At 39.6% G+C, this 9917-nt stretch overlaps 1 pseudogene across 1 annotated transcript; it reads right to left on the reverse strand.

Annotated features, from left to right (window-relative positions):
* Window positions 1–5177: 5177 nt before the first annotated feature.
* On the reverse strand, window positions 5178–6421 carry LOC308414529 (elongation factor 1-alpha 1-like; annotated as a pseudogene). The gene has a single exon. The product of its transcript is annotated as an elongation factor 1-alpha 1-like (transcript).
* Between the last annotated feature and the right edge of the window lie 3496 nt (window positions 6422–9917).

The following is a 9917-nucleotide window of genomic DNA, read 5'->3' on the forward strand; positions in this document are numbered from 1 at the left end:
GAACCTTCAAAGAATGAACCTAACTGGAGAAAAACAACACGAATTATAGTTCAGAGCAAGGCCAGGGAAGGAACACAGAGACTCTCCAGATACAATTCAAAATTAGACCATTCACTTTTCATACATTTGATCCCCATACAACTCTCTTCAGCCACTACATCTGCTTTTTTTTCCCCTCCAAGATGCATAAGGTCAGTTCAGCCAGCCTGCTCTCATAGTGTTCTTGTGTTATCACTGTCTCTCCTCTTCTCTCTACTCCCTTTTCTTTTTCTATTCTCAGAGTACTCAAGCTCACCTGGTTTTCAGGGTCTCTGCATCTCATTCTCTGAGAAAGAAGATGGGTCTATGCTAAGTGATTGCATTTCTTTGCCTTTCTCTTTTCTGTCCACTTTTAGTCAGAATGCCCACATCACCCATACCTTCCTTTTTGCCCTTTTTACAGGTTTTCTTCTCTTACTTTTCCCTATCCCCATTCCTTCTTATCTATCAACCTAACGTTGATCACTAGTCCAACTGTCTAGTTTATTTTAAGTTTGCTTCTGAGTTTTTGCTTTGTGTTTCTATTCATGCTCATAGAAAACAAAGTCTACTACTATGCACAGTGCTATCAATAACCCTTTCCTTTCTAAATAATTAATACTTACGTGATTATTGTTTTATAATTGAGCATTACCTTAATCATGTAGTTATATTCACTGTTGAACAGTGACTGTTGTTTTAAGTAACATTTAACTTTTAGGGAAAGACTGTAGACATTTTAAACATGCCCAATACAAGAAGAAAGATGAGATGACATAAAGCAATAGAAACACCACAATGATCTAACATTGAATACACAAGTCACAACTTGAAAATAAAAATATGAAAAACCAATGTAACGCATCTTCTCAAAATATCTATATATCCCAAAGTAATGGCTCACAATAAGTGACTCGGATAAAATTCCATGTAAAGAGTTAAAAATGATGATAAATATGTTCAAGAAATACAAAAGATAAAGAATACACTCTTGAACCCAGATATTCCACTCCTGGGCATATACCCAAAGATGGTCCAACATATAACAAGGACACATTCTCTACCATGTTTATAGCAGCTTTATTTATAATAGCCAGAATCTGTTATTATTAAAAGAACTCAGATAGATGTCCTTCAACAGAAGAATGGATACAGAAAGTGTGGTACATTTACACAATGGAGTACTACTCAGCTATTAGAAACAATGACTTTATGAAACTCGTAGGCAAATGGATAGAACTAGAAACTATCATCCCGAGTGAGGTAACCCAGTCACAAAAGCACACACATGGTATACCCTCACTGATAAGCAGATACTAGCCCCAGAATGCTCTGAATACCCAAGAAACAATCCACAGACCTTATGAATCTCAAAAAGAAGAAAAGCTAAAATGGGGAAGAGTCAGTCCTTCTTAGAAGGGAGAACAAAACACTCACAGGAGGAAGTACAAGATCAAGTGGAAGGGCAGGGATCTAAGAGGGGATATTTCAGGGGCTGACTCACTTGGGGGATCCACCCCATGTGCAGCTACTGGGCCCAAGCACTGTAGCTGATGCTGGGAGATGCTTGCTGGCAGGAGCCAAATAGTGGTGCCTCCTCAGGGGCTCTGCCAGAGTCATGCAGCTGATCAGGTTTGCAGCTAACCATCAGACTGAGCACTGAGACAGTGATGGCAGAGGTAAAAAAAAAAAATAAATCCGCCATGAATAAAACCTTCATGTCTAGATTCATGACAGAATTCTACTAGTCTTTTAATAAATAATCAACACAAATCTCTCTGAATTTATTCTAGTACATAGATGAGGAAGAAGTACATCCAAATTTTACCTACAAAGACAATACCTCCTTGAAACTAAAATCAAATGAAGATACAAAAGTGTGGTAGAAAATCTCTGATCAAATAAACACAAAAACATCTCAATAAAAGTATTTCTAAATCTGTCACGTTAATGGAGAAAAACTAAAGACATTCCCACCCTGATCAGGCATTTGACAAAATCTAACAACGATCCTGGAGAGACTTGGGATAACAGGAACTCACCTCAACATGAAAAGTGAAACTTACAGCAAGCCATCAGCCAACATCCACTTAAACAAGAGAAAGTCAAAACATTCCACTAAAACCAAGAACAAGACAATGATGTTTATTCTCTCCTCTTAGTCAGTATAGTGCTTAGAGTATTATCTAGAGCAATGAGATAACGTGAGAAGGAAGTAAAATGAATGCAAACAAGAAAAAAAAACGTAAAAAAATCCTTATTTACAGGTGGCATTGTTCCATATGTAAGAGATTATAATGATTCCTCCAGAAATCATTACAAGAAAATTTCAGGAAAATGGATGGAACTGAGACATAGAACATTAAGCAAGGCATTCCAGGGCAAGAAGGAGAAATGTTGCATATTTTTTCCTCATACACAAATCCCAGGTGGAAATTTTTTTCTCTCTTACAACTTTATTTTAAAAAAGAGGGATACATATACAGATTTTAAAGGCATTTTGGCAGAACATTATATGAATTTTTTGTCAGTATTTAATTCTTTTAGAGGTTTGTTAGCATGCATTGAAATTCCACTAGTTACCATAAACATGAAGCATATGTGGGACAGAATGTAACATATGTGTTTATGTGGGAGTGTGCATGAGGCTGACACACTAGAAAGTTAGTAGAGGAAAAGAAGGAGCCTCTAAAGTGAGGGAAAGAACAGTAAAACGTGTGATATGAAAGTAAAGATCAGAATACTTGAAGGGCTAAGGCTGAAGCTGGGAGGGGGAAAGAGATTATGGAGAGAAGCAGGCAAAGATAAGAATCACAAAAAGTGAGGTCATATGAAAAACCTATAAGAAATTCTGACTATGGGAAAGTTACCTAAAAAGTAAAATTAGAGAAGATGCCATAGTTTATTAAATGAAAATTTCAGTACCAGTAACAGGCTCTTTATGACTTACTGGTTAGAGCCTACAGAGCTTCCCAAACAATATAAGCATTTGTATGTACATTAGCTGCCCAACAAAACAAAAAAAAACAAACAATAAAAAAAATCCTTACTTGAAGACATTGCACAGTATGGTCATTGGACATCAAGAAATCAAGTTGAAATTGAAATGCACGTTTGCTCTTATGGGCTAGGGTATGTAGTACTGGTAAGTAGTAGGCAGGCTCTTGGGAGATAACTACCATCAAAAGTACTACCCAGCATGCTGTATTCCTAATCAGCTCGTCAAGAAGTGCCCATGGGGCAGTAGTGGCAGCAAATATGGGGGCGGGGGCAGGGGAGAAAAAGAAGTGCCCACTGGTGTAATAGTGGCAAATTAGTAACTTCTTTCTGATCAGATTTGAATATTCTCTGCAGGTGTGAATCCACATCTGGTACTCCAATCCTGGTAAAAGCCCATGGCTGAGATGTCATAGACCATATCAGATACGACTGACAAATGAACATGATATGCCTATCAAATTAACTTCACAATACTACATTTCTACTTTCGATACTAGTGTTGGCTGTCACCTTTGGCTAGAGAGGCTTCCTTTTTATTATGGCAGCTAGAGAATCACAACTGGTCAAAGTGCCAAAAGGAGATTCTTGAGTGCAAGGGAGTAATGTGACATTTGTATCCCTCCCCCTAACATCAGGGAACATCAGGGAACAGGGGTTGGAAAGGATGTAAGAGCTAAAAGTAGGAGTGGAGCGAGGTGGAACATTGTCGTAGGAACGTGACATTCCTGCAGCAGTTTTGATGTCACAGTAGTTGTTTACTTGCACCAAAGCTGCACCAGAGCAGGCCACGCACTGTCATGCCACAGATGACAATTCATTCAACATACATTAATGCCAACTCACAAGTAACCAGTACAGTTGCAAATATACTTTTATGGGATGTTTATAATGCCCCATTGCCTTTAAAGAATTAAGTTTGGCTGAGCCTTTTTAGGCACTATAGGCACATATGAGGACAAAGGTTTGGTTCAAAGTTCTGCGGAATAGACACAAAGACACACTGATAATTAAGGTACTACAGAGAAAACAGTGATACAGGGATGGAGAGGTGGCTCAGTGGTTAAGAACACTGACTGTTCTTCTAGAGGTCTTGAGTTCAAATCCCAGCAACCACATGGTGGCTCACAACCATCTGTAATGAGATCTGATGCCCTCTTCTGGTGTGTCTAAAGACAGCTACAGTGTACTCATAGAGCTTGTCTAGGAAGGAGGTAATATTATTATCTGTGTTTTTCTGTTAGGAATTCATTGTAAACAACTTTTTGGTATGGAGCAAATATTGATTACATGTTCCTTCAAGAAATGAATGGAGGAGGAGGGTAGAGAGATGGCTCATCAGTTACAAGCACTAGCCACTTTTCCACAGGATCTGAGTTCAATTCCTAGCACCCACATGGGTACTCTTAACTATCTGTCATTCCAATTCCACTGTATTCCCTCTTCTGACTTCCACAGGATGAAATGCATGTGGTGCATAGATACACATGCAGACAAAACACCCATACACATGAAATAACAATGATACGTAAAGTTAAAGTAAAAGTAAACCCATCTTGCTTCTAATAAAAGAAAGAAATTAATGGAAGGCAGGTGTGGTGGTGCATGCCTTTAAGCTAGGCAAGCAGTCAGGTAGATCTCTGAGTTCAAGGCCTGCCTGGTCAACATAGAAAGTTTTAGGACAGACATAGTCCCAAAGGAAGGAGGGAAGGAAGGAAAAAAGGAAGGAAAAAGAAGGAAGGAATGCAAAGTAAAGCAAAATTTTAGGCAATAAGATGGCTCAGTTGGTACGGGCACTTTTCTTTCCTTTTTTTCTCATTAAACTTGTTTTGATGGGTCTCAAAATTCTGTGACAGATTTTTGGTCAAGTTTTTTTTCCATTAAAAAGTACTGATTTTAAAAACTAATAACTTAAAACTGCCACAAACACACACACACACACACACACACACACACACACACACACACACACACATACACACACACACACACACAAATGGTCCACAAAACATTCTTTCCTTCTGAAGGTTTTACAATGCATTGTTATCATTAACCAGCCTTTTACTATTATATTTAAATGGCCAATTGAGACAAACAGTCCTGAGACCGTTCTTCCACCATTGGTTAAGACTGGGGTGGCAGGTGTTAGGGATAATATTCATCTAGCTTTCTGGGCAGACTTGGTGACTGCCATCTCCAGCAGCCTTCATGTTCACAGCTTAGATGGCACTAACAGCAACTGTTTTTCTCATGTCATGAACAGCAAAACGACTAAGTGGAGGATAGTCAGAGAAGCTCTGGACACACATGGGCTTGCCAGGGACCATTTGAGCAATGGCAGCATCACCAGACTTCAAGGATTTGGGGCCATCTTCCAGCTTCTTACTAGAATGATGATCTATCTTTTCTTTAAGCTCAGCAAACTTGCATGCTATGTGGGCTGTGTGACAATCCAGAACAGGAGCACAGCCACCACTAATTTGGCCTGGATGGTTCAGGACAATCACCTGAGCAGTGAAGTTAGCTGCTTCCATTGGTGGGTCATTTTTGCTGTCACCAGCAACATTGCCACACCTAACATCTTTGACAGACACGTTCTTTACATTGAAGCCCATTGTCCCCAGGAAGAGCTTCACTCAAAGCTTCATGACACATTTCAACAGACTTGACTTCAGTTGTTAGATTGACTGGAGGAAAGGTAATCACCATGCCGGGTTTGAGAACTCCAGTTTCCAGGATACAGTACAAAGCTTCCAGCAGCATGGTGCCACTGGCACTGCCATCTCTGCAGGTGACTTTCCATCCCTTGAACCATGGCATATTAGCATTTGGCTCCTGCATGTCGTCAACCAGAAATTGGCACAAATGCTACTGTGTCAGGGTTGTGGTCAATTTTCTTAATGTCGGTGCTGACTTCTTTAACAACTTCCTTGTATCTCTTTTGACTGTATGGTGGCTCAGTGGGATCCATTTTGTTGACACTGACAATTAGCTATTTCACACCCAGTGTGTAAGCTGAAAGAGCATGCTCAGAGGTCTGCCTGTTCTTGGAGATACCAGCTTCAAATTCACCAACACCAGCAGCAGGACAGCACAGTCAGCCTGAGATGTGCCGGTAATCATGTTTTGATGAAGTCTGTGTGTCTTAGGGCATCAATGATAGTCACGTAGTCCTTGCTGGTCCCGAATCTCCACAGGGAGATGTCAATAGTGACACCACGCTCACGCTCAGCTTTCAGATTATCCAAATCCCTTTTCCCATCTCGGCAGCCTCCTTCTCAAAGTTTTCCATGGTCTGTTTGTTGGTTCCACCACATTTGTAGATCAGGTGGACGGTTGTGGTGGACTTCCCGGAATCTTTGTGTCCAATTATGATGATGTTGATGTGAGTCTTTTCCTTTCCCATTTTTGCTTTGAATTAGTGGTGGCTTTCACAACACCTGCGTTCTGATGGCAAATCCGTTCGACAAAGGCACTTACTTTTTTCAACAAACCAGATGTCCTAAATTAGGTCCTTAGAGAATTAATAAAATTTAAATGACATGTTTTCAACATTAGGGAAAAATTATGGAGGTAAAGAAAAATTTCATTTCATTTGCTTAAGAGAAAAGTGTTTTCAACCTGATGACCATTTGTTTCCATACTGTGCTGGTTTGTCTAAATCGTCAGCTCCATGGCCTTTACAGTCACCTAGCAGACAAACTTCCGGATGAGTCTTCCAGGACCTCTCCAGACATATTTAACCAGGGAGAGGACACCCATTCTACATGAAGGTGGCGACCTACTATGGGCTGGGGTCTTAAACTGAATAAACAATAAACAACAGGAATGCAAGCTGAGCGGCAATGTTCATCTGGCAGTGCGAGCTGCGCCAGCCGCCTCACCTTTCCCACCATCATGACTTGTAATTTCCAACCGTGAGCCAAAATAAACCTTCCTTTGCTTCCTAGTTCCCTGTCAGATATTTAGTCACAACCAGAAGAAAAGTAACCAATGCAGAAAACTGACATTGAAACACTCGACCTTGTGGTCTATAGGCCTTCTAAAATTGGCTTCATGATTTGTAGGAGTGATGTGGAAGAATTTGGAGCTGCATGCTAGAGACACCTTCAAATGCTATAAGCAGAGTTATATGTATGTATGTGTATATATATATATATATATATATATATATATATATATATATATGTTTTGTTTGTTTTTCATGCATTCTGGGCTGGCCTTAAACTTACTATAGGCAATGATCATACCGTCTGCTTCTTCCTCCCGAGTGCTGGGTCTGCAGGCATGCAGCACCATGCACGGTTTACGTGGCGCTAGGGACGAAACTCAGGACATCATTTGTGAATGCCAGGCAAGCACTCTCCTAGCTGAGTGACATCCCATCTCTGTAAGCAGAGCTTAATGAAATGTTGTGGCGGGCATGTGGAAGAGCAGACGGTGTTAGAAAGGCTGTAGTGAAGAAAGCTGTCAGTACAGGGTTTGAGACGGAAACCAGGAAGGACATCACTGGAAACTGGCTGAGAGTGAGGACACTTGTATTGTGTTGTGGCATAAATTCACACAGTTGGGCAGAGCCTCACGGTTTTTCTTTTCTGAGAAGTGTAACTTGTTTTTCTTCTTTATCTTTTTCTTTCAGATACTGAGCTTCTGCTGACTCTCTGGGCCCTGTTTCTCTGAGCTGCCTCCCCACATTCTTCTGCCACAAAGGCTGATTGCTGATCTCTATTGCAAATGGCCCTCTTCCCTTTGGTGAATCTTCATCTCCTTCCTCCAGGCACCTGCCGAGATTTATAGCTTGCCTGCTCTTTCACTTTTCTCTCAAATGTTAATAAAATTGTCCTTGATCTTTATTCTGAGTCTGTTAAAATACATGTTACTAACTAGACTAAGAATCTAAAGGGGAAACCTCAATTTCCCCAGCAGTCTTAAGCACAAGAAGGAATTGTTTCTTATTTGTTAAGATCAGTGAAGTCCTTTGTGAGCCACAATCAGGAGGAAATTTTTCATGACGATTGCTTTTGGTCCCTATATTTCCCCACTGCCAGCCGCAAGGGAAGCCCTGAAAGGAAACTTCCACCTTACTGGGAGTTGCATCTGGTTTTTACGTTACACCCCTACTTGTAGGCCATAGTCGATTCTGCAAAGCTACTCTTTCGGAACTGAGTATCAGAATTTGGGGACACAGTGAGAGAGGTCTCAGGAAAAGGTTTCCTGGACTTCCCATTGGGCAAGGCATAGAAAAGCAGTTCAGCTTTTGATTGGTATCCTTCCCATCAGAAACTGCATGCTTCATAAAGAACCACCACTTGGTGTCATCTCAATATAAACAAGGAGATGAATAAGTTAATAGATTTTCAATTAAAAATGCAAGAAACCTTTGGAAACAGTTGATTGTATTTATTCTTTCAGTTCTCTATGGTTGTGCCAATTCTCTATTTCTTTTGTCACATAATGTGCTTAAAATGTAAACGCTATTCAATTTTACTGTAACAATTTTTGAAAAGCTGCATACAGCACACACATCCAGAAATACTAAAACTTTTATAGTTGAAAAAACCTAACTCTCTTCTCTTAAATCCTTTCCCACATTGGTGCACAAACGTGCCTGCAATAAGAGAGGAATTAGAACTCTCCTCTTCCTCAATAGTTTACATTAATCTGTTAGATGCTATTCAGGGAATTCGGGATTCAAAAGTAAAATCAAGACCTAGACAGAGAAGTCATCAGGTAAATGGGGACAGTGTAGAAACCTGCTAGTCATATCCATCACCCTTTGTTCAGCATCTAAGGCTTAATGCATGCTATTTCTGTTTTCTAGACTGTTCTAGCTATGTTTTTGTCTGAGTCATTTCTATTAATTATTAGGTCTCTTTTAAATGTTATATAGTTTGGGCTTGGTTTTCCCCCTAAGGAATTAACATATGAACGACTGATTTCAAGTATGATTGGGCTCCTAGGGGAATGTTCTCTCCAAGGAGACTTAATGTAGTGCTGATAGGACTCCAGGTAGTCCTTTGACAATGAGTTGTGCAAAGATAAGACAGACTGATTCTAACTCCTGGATTATCTTGCACTGTGATTTCTTCTGCCACTTGCCTGTGCCATGCGGTGCTGGCTGCCACAAGATTTTCACCATAGGCCAAAACAATATGGCCCCCCTTGGATTCTCTGCCTACAATCCTATGAGTTAAGTAAATACACATCCTTTACGAATTCTCAGCTTGTCATTATTTATTGTAGCTATTAAATACTACAAAGTTTAGTAAGTTGGCCCCATCATAATATGAACGTGCTGAACATCTTCAGTGTTTCCTTTTCTGTGAACATTTCCCATGGTTTGTTAGTTTCTTGTTCCTCTACCTATTGCTCTCAATACACTGTGAACTCCATAAGCAATGAGAAAAGGATGTTTTCTTATGTTTTGACACAGAGAATACTTCTGTGTCCTTGTGTCTAATAGTGAAAGGAAGTGCAGCAGTGTGTGGATTTACTTCATAGGAAATTGAAAAATGATCATAAATAATGCATTTACATAATTTCTCTCTGTCAAAAGTATGAATTTGCCCTTCTTTCTTCACTCTTTCATTCTTTTAATATTTTTCTGAAACCTGTGGAACTTAACATTAAGGAATTAAATACTTTATTGTATTCAGATGAACATATACATTGAAGGGTATGCTGCACCATAATTTTTAAAAATTCTTTTATAAATTAATATATAATTATGTGATTTTTTTCCCCTTCACTTTTCCACTTACCAATCGACTCTCCTTGCTCTCAGGCCTTCTTCCTTTACTTATGTTTTTGGAATTAAAAAAAAAATTTAAAATGTATATGTATGCATGTTTTGCATGCATTCATATATGTACATTTATGTACCATGTATGGTACACATGTAT

Source organism: Micromys minutus (assembly GCF_963924665.1).
Source record: "Micromys minutus genome assembly, chromosome: X".
In the NCBI taxonomy this organism is placed as follows: Eukaryota; Metazoa; Chordata; class Mammalia; order Rodentia; family Muridae; genus Micromys; species Micromys minutus.